Below are 12,828 nucleotides of genomic sequence, written 5' to 3' on the forward strand. Positions count from 1 at the left end.
TCAAGCTGATCTCCGGGGAATGGAATGGTTCTCCCTGGCTGCTTGGCAGCTGCGAGTGTGGCTATGTCAGCATTAGATGATTTTCCTGGGGTAGGCAGGGATTAGCTTTGAAGACTCCACTGGGATAAAAGATGAATTTGTGTCATCCAAAGTTCAACAAGAGAAACTGGCTTAAATAAATAATTCCCTCTGGCTTTTACCATGCCTAGGGAAATGGTTTCCACAGGAAACAGCACTAAAAATAACATTATTTTTAAACTGGAAAGAAATGACACTTTAGGTATCCAGATTTTAAAATAATATATAAATAACAGAAAATGCTTGAAGATTCAGCTATTTTTAGTATTACAGCCTGTGTCACATCCCTTGCTGCATTCTTTAGATTACATTACCTGGGACACAGTCACATCCAGTGGACCACCACCCACCCACAGTCCTATTCTTAGGAAAAATCAAAGCCACAGTCTCTTTTAGCATCTTATTTTATAATCCTAATTCCATAGATTTTTTTCCCCCAAATTTATAATTTAAACCATTCTTAAACCTAAACTACTCTTCTGAAGAGATGGAGGAGTTCCTCATATAATAATCTTGCATGTGCTTGAATGGGGTATTGAAAGTCTGCAGGCTTTTTATTTGGTCAAAAATGTGATACTCTGGCACTGTCACTGCAGGTTTTAATGACGTGTGTGTTGAGAGCATTTCTTTTCTTAAGTTGTTGAGGTTTCTTTCAGCAGACTGTTATCAAAGTCAACTGTCATGAGCTTTTCTTCTTATAAGAAATCATTTGGCTTTGGTAAGGACAAAAAAACTCTTTCCAATTTTTCTTTGGCTTGTTTTTTATAGGTATCCAGAATTTACTCTCTTTTAAGGAAGATGCTTACTCAAAACATGTCCCCTCCTTTCTGACTATAGCACCAGTCAGGTTACTGAAATACAGACATCTGACTGCGAGCAATGTGAAAGTGTTTCTCATAGTTTAAAAACTAATGTATTTTAATGATGACTTTCTGATTTCTGGTGGAGCAATGCAGTCAGAAACAGATTTAGAGAGGAAGTAGGGTGAAATACAGGTGCTGGGAGAATGCCCAGTCAAATGGACCGTCCCATCAATCCTTGAGCCAGGTGCTGGGCTGAGCCACCTGATTACAGGTCTGAAATTGATAACTCAATCCCTCCATCCTCCAACTTTGAAGGGGCAGAGCATTTTAGACTTTTATTTAACAGACAACCATTAAAGGCAAATTCCAATAACATCTCCATAATGGGACAGACTGCTCAGAGTGCACCCAGAATGCACCAGGGTTAAGTCTGATGTCTAGTATTAACTGATGCTGCCCCTGACATCTAGTATTAATTTATGCTGCCCCTCACCCCACAGAAGCTGGTCCACAAGGCACTCATAGACACCCAAGCTAGCAAGATGGGCTGTTGTCCTTTAATGAAGTCACTGTGACCAGCCTCATCCTTGCCACAACTGCTTTGCAATTAAAGCCCGCCTTGAAATCTGAGCAAGCCCAGCTCTGCCTGCTATTACTAAATGATTTCAGTTTCCTGAAGGAAATAAAAGTCGATGGGAATAAAAAGGTGGTAGTGATAGTGATGGCTTACTATTTAGAGATAGCTCGAAAAGAGCTGGGGAGGGGGAAAGAAAGAAAGAAAGGTAGAAAAAATAGATGTTGTTTTGATCTTGGGGTGAAAGGAATCTCTACTTAACAAAATTCGTCTCAACCTTCAAGGCCAAATTTTAAAGCTACCTTCTTTTAGAAACCTTCTGGTTGCCCAACCAGAAGCAAGCACCTTGGCCCTCTCCCTCTCATATGGCACTTATATGCTGCTTTCAGGTGCTGTTTACTTTTTATGCACCTAATTTGTCTTACCAGGGTGCAAGTTCCTCCATGGGAGAGATGTATAAAGTCACTGTGTTCTCTGTGGTACTCAGGAAATTACCTTAAGTCAAGTGGTTTGTGTGATCAAGCAAATATTGAAACTTTTCTAAGCCTCAGTTTCCTCATCTATGAAAAGGGGATGCTAATAGTACCTACCTAATTGGGATTGTGTAAAGATTAAATAAGTAAAGTTGGTAGTAGGGTACTTGGCACCTAATGCATATTCACATACATATATGGGCAAATATATGGTAGGTATAGATCCCATAATATTGACAGTATGCCATCCCAGGGCTACCTGGCCAAGATGGAGGAAGAAGGCAGAGTCTGGCACACACCCTTAACACATACTCTCTCTCTTTCCCTCTCCCTCTCTCCCCATCTCCTTCTCGCTGTTTCTTAATTTTTTTTTTTTACTGTGTCATCATCCCAAGAGAATTGCTAAGAGGTAGAGAAACCAGACAAGAAAGCATGTTCCCCAGTAGTAAAGTGAGTCTATAAAGCCTTTCCCATCATATTTCAGGAACTTTCTAATAACAAGTTATGCTGGTTGCTGCCAACACCTTTGTCGTTACAGAGAGGCTGCTAAATGATTTCCTCATCAAGATCTTTGGTTTATAGAGATATTCTTCTCATGAAGCAAAGACTACAGGTGAATGGACAGATGATACTAGACTGGGTCCAAGAACATCTTAGGGACAGTATAGAATAGAGCAGCTTGGTACACGTTGCTAGGTTCTCCTCTCTGGGTTTCTAGGGTAACTGCCATTGCAGCGTCCTCCTGTTTGTATTCAGGCTACTCCTAGTTTAACAATGACAATCTGCTTCTCTGCCGGAAGGTCTCTAGTTCTTTCCCCTATTTACGGCTTTGCTGCCTTCCTTCCTCACCGCTCATTCTTTCTGCAAACCTTTACAAACTGGCTCCAGCACTGCCTTAAAGTGCTCTCTCAGACAGCAGCAATGACCTCCTCATTTCTGAATGCCAAGTTCTCCTGCCAGACCTCCGTGCAGCTGGGCTCTGTAGAATTCCACACTGCCGAACACCCTGCTACTCTGAAAATTTTGCGTTTCTTTGGAATTCTACTCTTGTGTTTTCTCCTCTCTGACTGATCCTTCTTTGCTGCTTTTGCTTGCCCCCACCCTGTCTCTTTAATATAACTATTCCCCAAGGTTCTGTCCTGAGCTACATTCTTTTCTTGATCTATGTATTTATTCCCACTTGAATCCGTCCACTCTTGTGCTTATAAAAATAACTGACCAATGCAGAAAAGGTTAATGAAGAAGGCACAGATCACCCAAAATTCCAGAGATAAACATTTTGTCACCTTTCTATTTATATTTTTGCATGTAGTTGCATAATTTTATAAAATTAGCTCATTCTATGCATGTGTTTGATAGCCTGTTTAAAAACTACTTTATGGGATGTTTGCCAGCCTTGTAAGCATAACATATATTTTTGAAAACAATTCTTCATTCATGGTAACTTACGCCTTTTTTTTTTTTTTTTTTCAAATATTTAAGCAGTTCCATGATAGTCATCTTTCAACCTTAGTTTGGAATTTTCTTTTCATCCCTTTGATTAAGGATGAGTAGAATTTCAGTAAAGGTTCAAACCAAATGCCAGCTTCTCCCACAGAACTGTCCACGATTATTATTCCTTCATCTGTGACCCCATGTTATGTTGTGTGTACCATTATTGCAGCAATTATTACCCTCTGCCTTGTGGGGCAATCCTTAGTTATTGGAATTTTTTCTCTGTAGTAAATATCAGAGCTTGGTTTCCACCCATCTTTGTATCCCCATAGTCTATAGTATATGCCTGGGACTCTGCAGATGGTTGGATGAGATATATTTCACAAACATTACTCAAACCTACCTTGGGTACCATGTCTTTTTCTTATCATTTAGACTCCTTTAGTTTCCTTTTTTCTCCCCAGTTTTCTCCTTTCTCATACTTCATTTATTTTTTATTTATTTATTTTTTGGCCCACAAGAGATTTTTTCAAAGCTTTTCCCTCAAGTTCACTGAACAACTGTGTTAATCTAGATAGTTAGATTTGTGTTCCAGTTTGCTAAAGCTGCCTCAATGCAAAATACCAGAAATGGGTTGGCTTTTATAACAGGGTTTTATTAGGTTACAAATTTACAGTTCTAAAGCCATAAAAGTGTCCAAACTAAGGCATCGACCAGAGGATACCTTCACTGAAGAAAGGCTGATAGCATCTGGGTTCCTCTGTCACATGGGAAGGCACATGGCTGGTGTCTGCTAGTCCTTTGCTCCCGATTGCATTGCTTTCAGCTTCTGAGGCATCTGTGGGTTCTCACTTAGCTTCTCCGAGGCAAACTCTGGGCTTCATCTCTTAGCTTAGCACCTCCAATGTCTGGGTCTGTGTGGACTCTCTTAAGGACTCCAGTAAACTAATTAAAATCCACCTTGAATGGGTGGGGTCACATCTTCATGGACACATCCTAATCAAAAGATCCCACCCACAACATATCTGCCCCCTCAAGACTGCATTAAAAGAACATGGCTTTAAAAAATAAAAATAAAATAAAGAACATGGCTTTGTATGGGGTATATAACAGATTCAAACCAGCCCAATTTGTTTCTCTGCTAAGACACCAAAGCTAAAAAAATGGAGTCTTTATTACCCATTTTCCTTTTTGCCAAAAGGATAATAAATATTTAGCAGAGAAAATCTGATTGAGATAACATGGAATGTTTTCTTGTGGTGGTTTTACATGTGAACACAGCCATCATGGGAGGTCTGACAATATTAATTTGTAACCTACCACTTCACCCTATTTACACTTTTCCAGTGAATTAATTATGACTTTCTTCTTTTCCATATATCCCTTCAAACCCTTGACAGCAGCCATATTTTGCCTCAACCTCAATGACCTGCTAATAAAGTGCTGTTCTGTATCTCAGTATGTGGAATGCATGCCTTCCTCATCAGTAAAGAACCAGACCAGAAAGACCTCCCTAACTAATAGAATAAATAGAATAAGAAATGTCAAAAGGTAAATTCCCTTACATTTGGTTAGTTTCCTGTGAATAGATTTTTATCTGAGAAAACATATTGTTTGCAAACTCTTTTATTCATGTCGAAACAAAATGGGGTATGAAAGTGATAAAGTACTTCCATTTTTTTAAAAAATAAAGAAATGACAGGAATACAAAAAGTTTAGATATTAATAGAATAAAAATATAATTACCACTGTACCCACTATATAACTTAAGAAATAAAGTATTATGCATTTGATTGAAACTGTTGATCCTCTTTTTCTTCTTTCCTTCCTCTTTCCCTTTCAGATGTAACAAATATCCTGAATTTTGCATTAACATCCCTTTGAATGTTTTTTGAATTTTACTATATATGTATATAACTATAAACAACATATGCTGTTTTAATTCTTATAATAGATATCACAATATATGTAACCTTCAGCAAATTTCTCTTTGCATTCAACATCAAATTGTTTGAAATTTACATGTTTATTCTTGTGGTTCTAATTCTTTCATTTTCGTTCCTGTATAATATTCTATTGTATGAATATCCCATACTTTATTTAGTCCCCTACTAATGGACATATAGGTTGGTTCTAGTTTTATGTCTTCTACTAATAAAAACAATGCTTCAGTGAATGCTCCTGTGAGAATTTTGTTGTTTTACCTCCTCGGCAGCATTTGGCATCATTTCAAATGCTGTTGTTTTTCATTATCAACAACAGTTACTGCTGAATGTTGTGCCGGGCCCTGGAAAGAGAGAAGAGGACAGTAATCTAAGCCTGATACTGGTCAACTTTCATCTTTAAGAGAAGCATTGGAAGTTTTAAATATTTAATCAAGGGTTAACATAAGAAAAGAAATCTTGGCCAAGAATTTTATTTGAATGAGCACTGAATACAAAATATGAAGAACTAATTTTTTGTATGAAGGGGTGCTCAAGAAACTTTTCTTCTCTTATTCATCCATGGAGCGAATGTAATCAAGTTGTGTTCACGAGGAAAATGGCAACTTGAAGAAGTCTGCATTGTCCCCTCCCAATGTCAATTTAACTACCAATTACTTCTTCTGAGCCTGGGAGAGTAAGCTGCTGGGACTCAAGGGGATGAACTAGCCTCAGACCCTGGGAGAATCCAGACAGAAAGTCATCATAAGACTCTTCCTTTCTAGGTGGGAGAGCTTCAGGACCAGAGAAAGAAAGCCCTGGGTGAGCATCAGGAAGGACTTCCTGGAATGGGTGTGGCCTGAGGACACCCATGGATCCGTGAGAGACAAGGCAACACTGTACTGCATTAGTTTCCCTGGTAGCACAACTGAGCATGTATCCATAGAACATTTACCAAAAACTATCATGAGATTTCCATTGCAGGCCACGACTGAGTAACTAGTACCCAATTAACTCTCCCTTCATAAACAATTAGAAAACTGAATGTGATGTTTGGAGCTGTTATGTACCCCAGAAAAGACCATGTTCTTTTAATCCAGTCTTGTGGGTGCAGGCCAATTCTGAGTGGGACCTTTTGATTAGGTTGTTTCCATGAAGATGTGGTCCACCCAATTCAAGGTTGGTCTTAATCCTTTATTGGAGTCCTTCAAGAGAGCTCAGGGAGAGAAAGAGCTTAGAAAGATAACACCCGGGAGAAGCAAGAAGGACCCAAAGAAACTGAGAGAGCCATTTTGAAACCAGGGCCCAGGAGAGAAGGACCAGCAGACATCGCCTTACGCCTTCCCATGAGACAGAGGAACCCTGCATGCCAGCAGCCTTTCCTCATAGAAGGTATCTTCCTCTTGATGCCTTAATTTGGACATTTTCATGGCCTTAGAACTGTAGTTTTGTAAACTAATAAATCCCCATTGAAAAAGCAAACCCATTTCTGGTATATTGCATTCCAGCAGCTTTAGCAAACTGGAACACTGAACAAAATGTTTGTCAACAGTTTTCAGATGTTGGACAACAGTTAGCAAATGTGGTGAGCACCATGATTGCCTCAGCCTTTTATCTGACCATGGTTCAGGGAGAGGGAGCCCAAGCCCCTTCAGTGGTCTCTCTGATTTGTGGAAACAGAGATCAGAGTTCAAGGCTTGTAAGGCAGCTGGAATTGGTGGGTCAGAGTGCCAGAATTGAAGGGAGCTGTGCATAATATGAGCTAAAAATACTGCTTAGGGTTCTCCTTACATCTTTGGGCATATACTGAGTTGTGTGTTAGGGCAAGGGTGCACTAGACCTGGTAGAGAACAGCCTCTCGGGAGCTCTGAACTGAACAGAGATTCCATATGTTGAACAGCACTGTGGTAACACAGGAATTCCACTCAGCTAGAGCAGAGGGACTTCACTGAACACAGAGGGCACTCAGTTAACATGCCAAAAAACATCTAGTCTGGAGTAAAGACTACTCTGGACTCACATTACATAGCTTAAAAACAAGCCTTGAGGAAGAGATGTTTATTTGGTGTAGGATCTATATTTTCTAAACAATATAACTTCTACAGTTTATTCAAACACCACAATTACATGGAACTTTCAATAGGAAGTCTGATATGGTAGGTCTGTATAGGTTAGCGTGAAATAGCAACACATTCCAAAGTAATTTGGGCGGGGAATAAAAATAATACATTCGGGGGCCCCCCTGAGGAGCTGGGGAGGGATGCGGAGGTGTTGGACTTCCTCACCTGGATTGCTGCTGATGTTTTCACAAACATTGGGGATTGACAGCTTGATATGCTGAGCCCTCTGTCTTGGGTCTTGCCCCTATGAAGCTTGTTACTGCAAATGAGAGGCTAAACCTGCTTATAATTGTGCCTAAGTGTCTCCCCCTGAGTGCCTCTCTGTTGCTCAGATGTGGCCGTCTCTCTCTCTAACTAAGCCACTTCGGCAGGTGATCTCACTGCCCTTCCCCCTACGTGGGACCTGACTACCAGGGGGGTTAATCTCCCTGGCAACGCAGGATATGACTCCCGGGGATGAATCTGGACCTGGCATCATGGGATTGAGAACATCTTCTTGACCAAAAGGGGGATGTGAAATGAAACGAAATAAAGCTTCAGTGGCTGAGAGATTTCAAATGGAGTCAAGAGGTCACTCTGGTGGACATTCTTACACACTATATAGATAACACTTTTTAGGTTTTAATATATTGGAATAGCTAGAAGTAAATACCTGAAACTATCAAACTCCAACCCAGTAACCTTGACTCTTGAAGATGATTGTAGCTTACAAGGGGTACATTACAGCTTACAATTTTGCTTACAAGGGGTGACAGTGTGATTGTGAAAACCTTGTGGACTGCACTCCCTTTATCCAGTGTATGGATGGATGAGTAGAAAAATGGGGACAAAGACTAAATATAAATAGGGTGGGATGGGGGGGATGATTTGACTGTTCTTTTTTACTTTTATTTTTTATTCTGATTCTGATTCTTTCTGGTGTAAGGAAAATGTTCAAAAATAGATTGGGGTGATGAATCCATAACTATATGATACTGTGAACAGTTGATTGTACACCATGGATGATTGTATGGTATGTGAATATATCTCAATAAAACTGAATTTAAAACAATAACAAACAAACAAAAAACAACAACAAGCCTTGAAAGGCTAAAGCTGCTAGGTCAGTAACAGAAGTGTGTCAGGAAAGAAAAACTATAGATAACAAAATGCAGACTTTCAAAAATGAAGCATTTACAATGTCCAGCATACACTAGACATGTGAAGCAGCAAGAAAATGTGGTCCTGGACATTATCAAGAAAGTGAAAAGACAACCTACAGAATGGGAGAAAATACTTGCAAATCATATATTGGATAAGGGCTTAATACCCAGAATATATAAAGAAATTTTATGATGCCACAACAAAAGACAAATAACTCAATTAAAATATAGACAAAGGACTTGAATAGACATTTTTCCAAAGAAGATATACAAATGGCCAATAAGCACATGAAAAGATGCTCAAAACCAAAATGAGATACCACTTAGCACCCACTGAGTGAGTGTGAACTCAATATAAATAAGACCACTTGAAGATATTATTTTTAGTTAAGGCGTGCTGTAACTCAATAAGAGGGGGCCTTAATTCATATTATAGAAGGACATATTGAATAAAATAAGTATCTATTAGGCCATATTAATATAAATAAACCAATGAATAAATACATAAATGGGGAAGAAGTGAAGGGTTTTCCTTATAAAATGCCCCCACCCCTCCAAAACAAACAAATAAAAAAGAAATGTAGAAGGAATATGGAATACTGGAATGCGAAAACCATGAATGAATACTAAAATTAGTGGGTAAGAGTTTGATGAAGAAAAAGATATTCGTACTGTCTTTTATTTACTAATTATAAAGAAAAAAAATAGTAACTTTATATGGGAAAACCTGGCTAAACCACCTGACTATAATGATCAAAATTAACCTTAACAGTACTGGGACAAACCAACATGGTGAGCTTTTGCTATGATACAGGGAAGGACACTACATCACTTCAGCGGTACTCCTACCAGAAATACATCACCTGAATTATTTTTCTGAAGTATTTAAATGAGCTAAAAAGAAAGGTTTCAAACAATTCTAGCTTATTAAAAAAAATAAAAAAACAACCACCATTTATATCTATGTTGCTCCAGAAATGATTTAAGATAGTTGAATTGTAAGTTACTATATTATATTTTGAAATAATTTTTAAACCTAGAAATAAGACTGCCCCCAAACAAATTAAAATGTCCCTTAATGAGAAATATTATTATAGGAATGACAGGAAGTTATAAATATGAAAAATTCTAGAAAGTATACTTATACTCTGAACCCTGATAGTGATTTTTGCACCCAAATAGAAGAATCTTCAGATTTTACTACAGATGTTTGTGGGAAAACAAAGACACACACTTTTTCTGAATTAACAATGAGTTTATTGACCTCTGGAAGAATTTCTCCTGACTGAGTAGAAACTTTCATAAAGGTCTCAATTTCCTTATGAAAGAAAATGATACAATGAAAATTGCTGAGGGAAGGGAAAACGATCAGGATACCACTTACTACGTGCATATTAATTTACTATTTTCAAGGCACATCCATCTATTTTTTTTTTTAATCTTACATCCTACCTTTGAGGTAGACAGATTTTAGTTAGTCATTCCAATGAAGTTTTTCCCACCAGAAATGCTAAGAAAGATGACAAGAAAAGTTTGTTTTGGAATCTAGCTTCCATGTATTCAGAGAAAAAGTAAAAGTGAAACAAGTTTGTTTTACTGACTAGCTTCAGATCAGAAATTGCATTAGACATTTCTCAAAATCCTGTCTGTTTTACTGACTAGCTTCAGATCAGAAATTGCATTAGACATTTCTCAAAATCCTGTCTTCACAGAAGAGAAGAAATTTGAAACACACCTTTGGGTTTTTGGGGGATTCTTTCAGACTAAGCAGCCTTTTTAATTGAGTGATGTGTTTCTTCGTTTTGCTAATGATCTTTGGGGAGCAAGTGGGTGCTACTGTCCAGATGTAGGTGTTCTGAAAACTGATGCTGGGCTTTTGCCTTTGGAACAGGTTTGCAAATTCAGGGTCTTTCTGGTGTCTTCCGGCTGGGTTTAATCGTAGGAGTGGTGGAATTGTTTCTCCTTGCTGATAGAAGCTTCTACTTTTATCATCATGTTCTGTTCTGTTGCATGTTTTACAAGTAATCAACAAAATGGTTTTGGAGTCCTTGTACCTCGTTACAATTTTACTTCTTTAAAACTGAGTGCATACTTTTTTTGCTTCTTGATTAAGAAGTTTCTGCATTTTAGGTGTAAACAGTTTTGGCTTAGGCTTGAGATACATTTGATAGTTACCCAGCACGAGCACCCGAAAGTGTGGCCGTGCTTCTTCAAAAGTGCTCTTAATACCGTTGTGTGATGCACTGCAGACCCTGAATGAGCAGTGCTGATCTGGGCAGGTATTTGACATTTCAGTGCTGCGGCCTCAAGGTACTGCTTCCCCCTTGATGAAGCCACAACTGCCTCCACATGACCAAGGCCTGCTGAGAACCATATCCTGAATTTCATTAGGAGGAAACATCAGACAAACCCAAATTGAGAGGCATTCTACAAAATAACTGGCATTCTGCAAAATAACTTGACCTTGATTTCTTGTCAAGGTCAAGAGATTAAAAGTAAGGCAGTGGAACTGTTTTGCAAATTCAGGGTCTTTCTGGTGTCTTCCAGCTGGGTTTAATTGTAGGAGTGGTGGACAACTTAGTGTTGAAAGGACACTAAGAAGATATAACTACTTCGTGGATGCTGAACTCAGAAAAAATTAATAAGGATGTTATCAGGACAATTGGAATTGTCTGTTGAAATTGGAACGTGGTCTGTGTATGTGTATATCCTTGCCTATAAGTCTTTGAGTCTGGAGAAGGCTATACACCAAGTTGTTAAAATTGGTTACCTGGGGAGGAATGGGGATGGGGGATTAAGGGAAAATAATACAATTTTTAAAAAGCATACAAGATGGAAAACAGCATACATTGATATATATGTATATATGCATGTATGCACAAGATGAATTATATAAAATGTAAATGTTATATCAAGGTGATGGAAATTTGGACTTCTACATTCTTTATATTTATGTGTAATATAATTTCTTTCAATGCAAATGGATTATTTTTTGGTGGGATGGTTTCTAAGATTAATTTTATTTACAAACACTCCATATCCACCAAACACACCTATATTATTTTTGTAAACATACTAAAAGTAGTATTTTTAGTGTTAAAAAAAAGGCAAGAAGAAAAAGTCACTTGGGGAAAAGATCCCATGAAAAATCCGGATTCAATTTTTTTAGGCTTTATCTTCATTTTTCTTGTAGTGTTGAGTTTATTAATTTTAAACATCTCACACATTTTGACACAATGATGTTCCTAGATATGTTCATATATAAAAATGTGAGCAAACTCTCTGGGGTGGGATTAACTAGGGTGTCTTGATTTTCTGAAGAATTGGTCTGGTCTGTGAGCTTTAGCAGTTATTCCCTGCCATTCTGATATTAGCCTCTATTGGGCTAAGTGCTCAGAAGAAATCCCTTCTCACGAAATTTCAAAGTTCTCCTCCTAGGACTGTGTCCCTTTGACTTATAAGTATCTAGACCACGTTATTCCTGGTCCGGAAAGGGATATAAATCATGTAACGTGCTAGGATCTGAATGTCTTCTCTTCTTGGGGTTGGTGAGACCATACTTCCCCTTGGCTGCCTAGAGGTATGCTGAGAATGAACCAGGCGGGGCTGTGGAATGCTTTGAGCTGCTCAGATGAAAGAAACAAAGCTCTAATTTTGTTAAAAATGGAACCCCTCTTGTCAGTGAATCAAAGAGTCAGATGCGAACTGGCTGGCATCGAAGATACAATTGCAATTAGGGAGGGTACTGACAGCTATGAGAGCTTTGTGGGGGGTGGGGTGGGGTAGGGGGAAGCTAATAACAAATGGGGAGTCGGTGAATAATTCCAGCTTCATTTGGGATAACTCTGAGGCAGATTCTACACCATCTCTGAGAGTTCCCCGCAGGATCTGCACCCTAGATGCCCACCTTGGGGTAACCTTACATGCTTTATTGGTTTCTTTCCCTTCCCTATCTCATTTCCTTACTATCATACTGGCGTTCTCTGGAATCGCCTCCCAAGTAAACTACTTGCACCTGAATCCTTACTGATTCTGCTCCAACTAGAAACATTGGGTATTTTCCATCAGCTTACCTTTTTATATCCATTCCCATCTTCCTGCGATACCAACTCCTTGCCTTCTGCCTATCCAAACTGTCATAGTCACTGGGCTGCACTTTGCTTGTTGGTCCTCCCACTGCGGTGTAGCCCTCAGAGATGCATTCTTCTGAAATCAAGATCTTTTCTATTCTACTCTGTTGGCAGTTAATCAGACAGAGTATACTCTTTGCATTGTGACGTGA

At 38.7% G+C, this 12,828-nt stretch overlaps 1 pseudogene; it reads right to left on the bottom strand.

Moving 5' to 3' along the window:
- Window positions 1–9,820: 9,820 nt before the first annotated feature.
- On the bottom strand, window positions 9,821–12,392 carry LOC119515139 (annotated as a pseudogene).
- Window positions 12,393–12,828: the final 436 nt, after the last annotated feature.

This window comes from Choloepus didactylus, chromosome 2 (genome assembly GCF_015220235.1).
Source record: "Choloepus didactylus isolate mChoDid1 chromosome 2, mChoDid1.pri, whole genome shotgun sequence".
In the NCBI taxonomy this organism is placed as follows: Eukaryota; Metazoa; Chordata; class Mammalia; order Pilosa; family Megalonychidae; genus Choloepus; species Choloepus didactylus.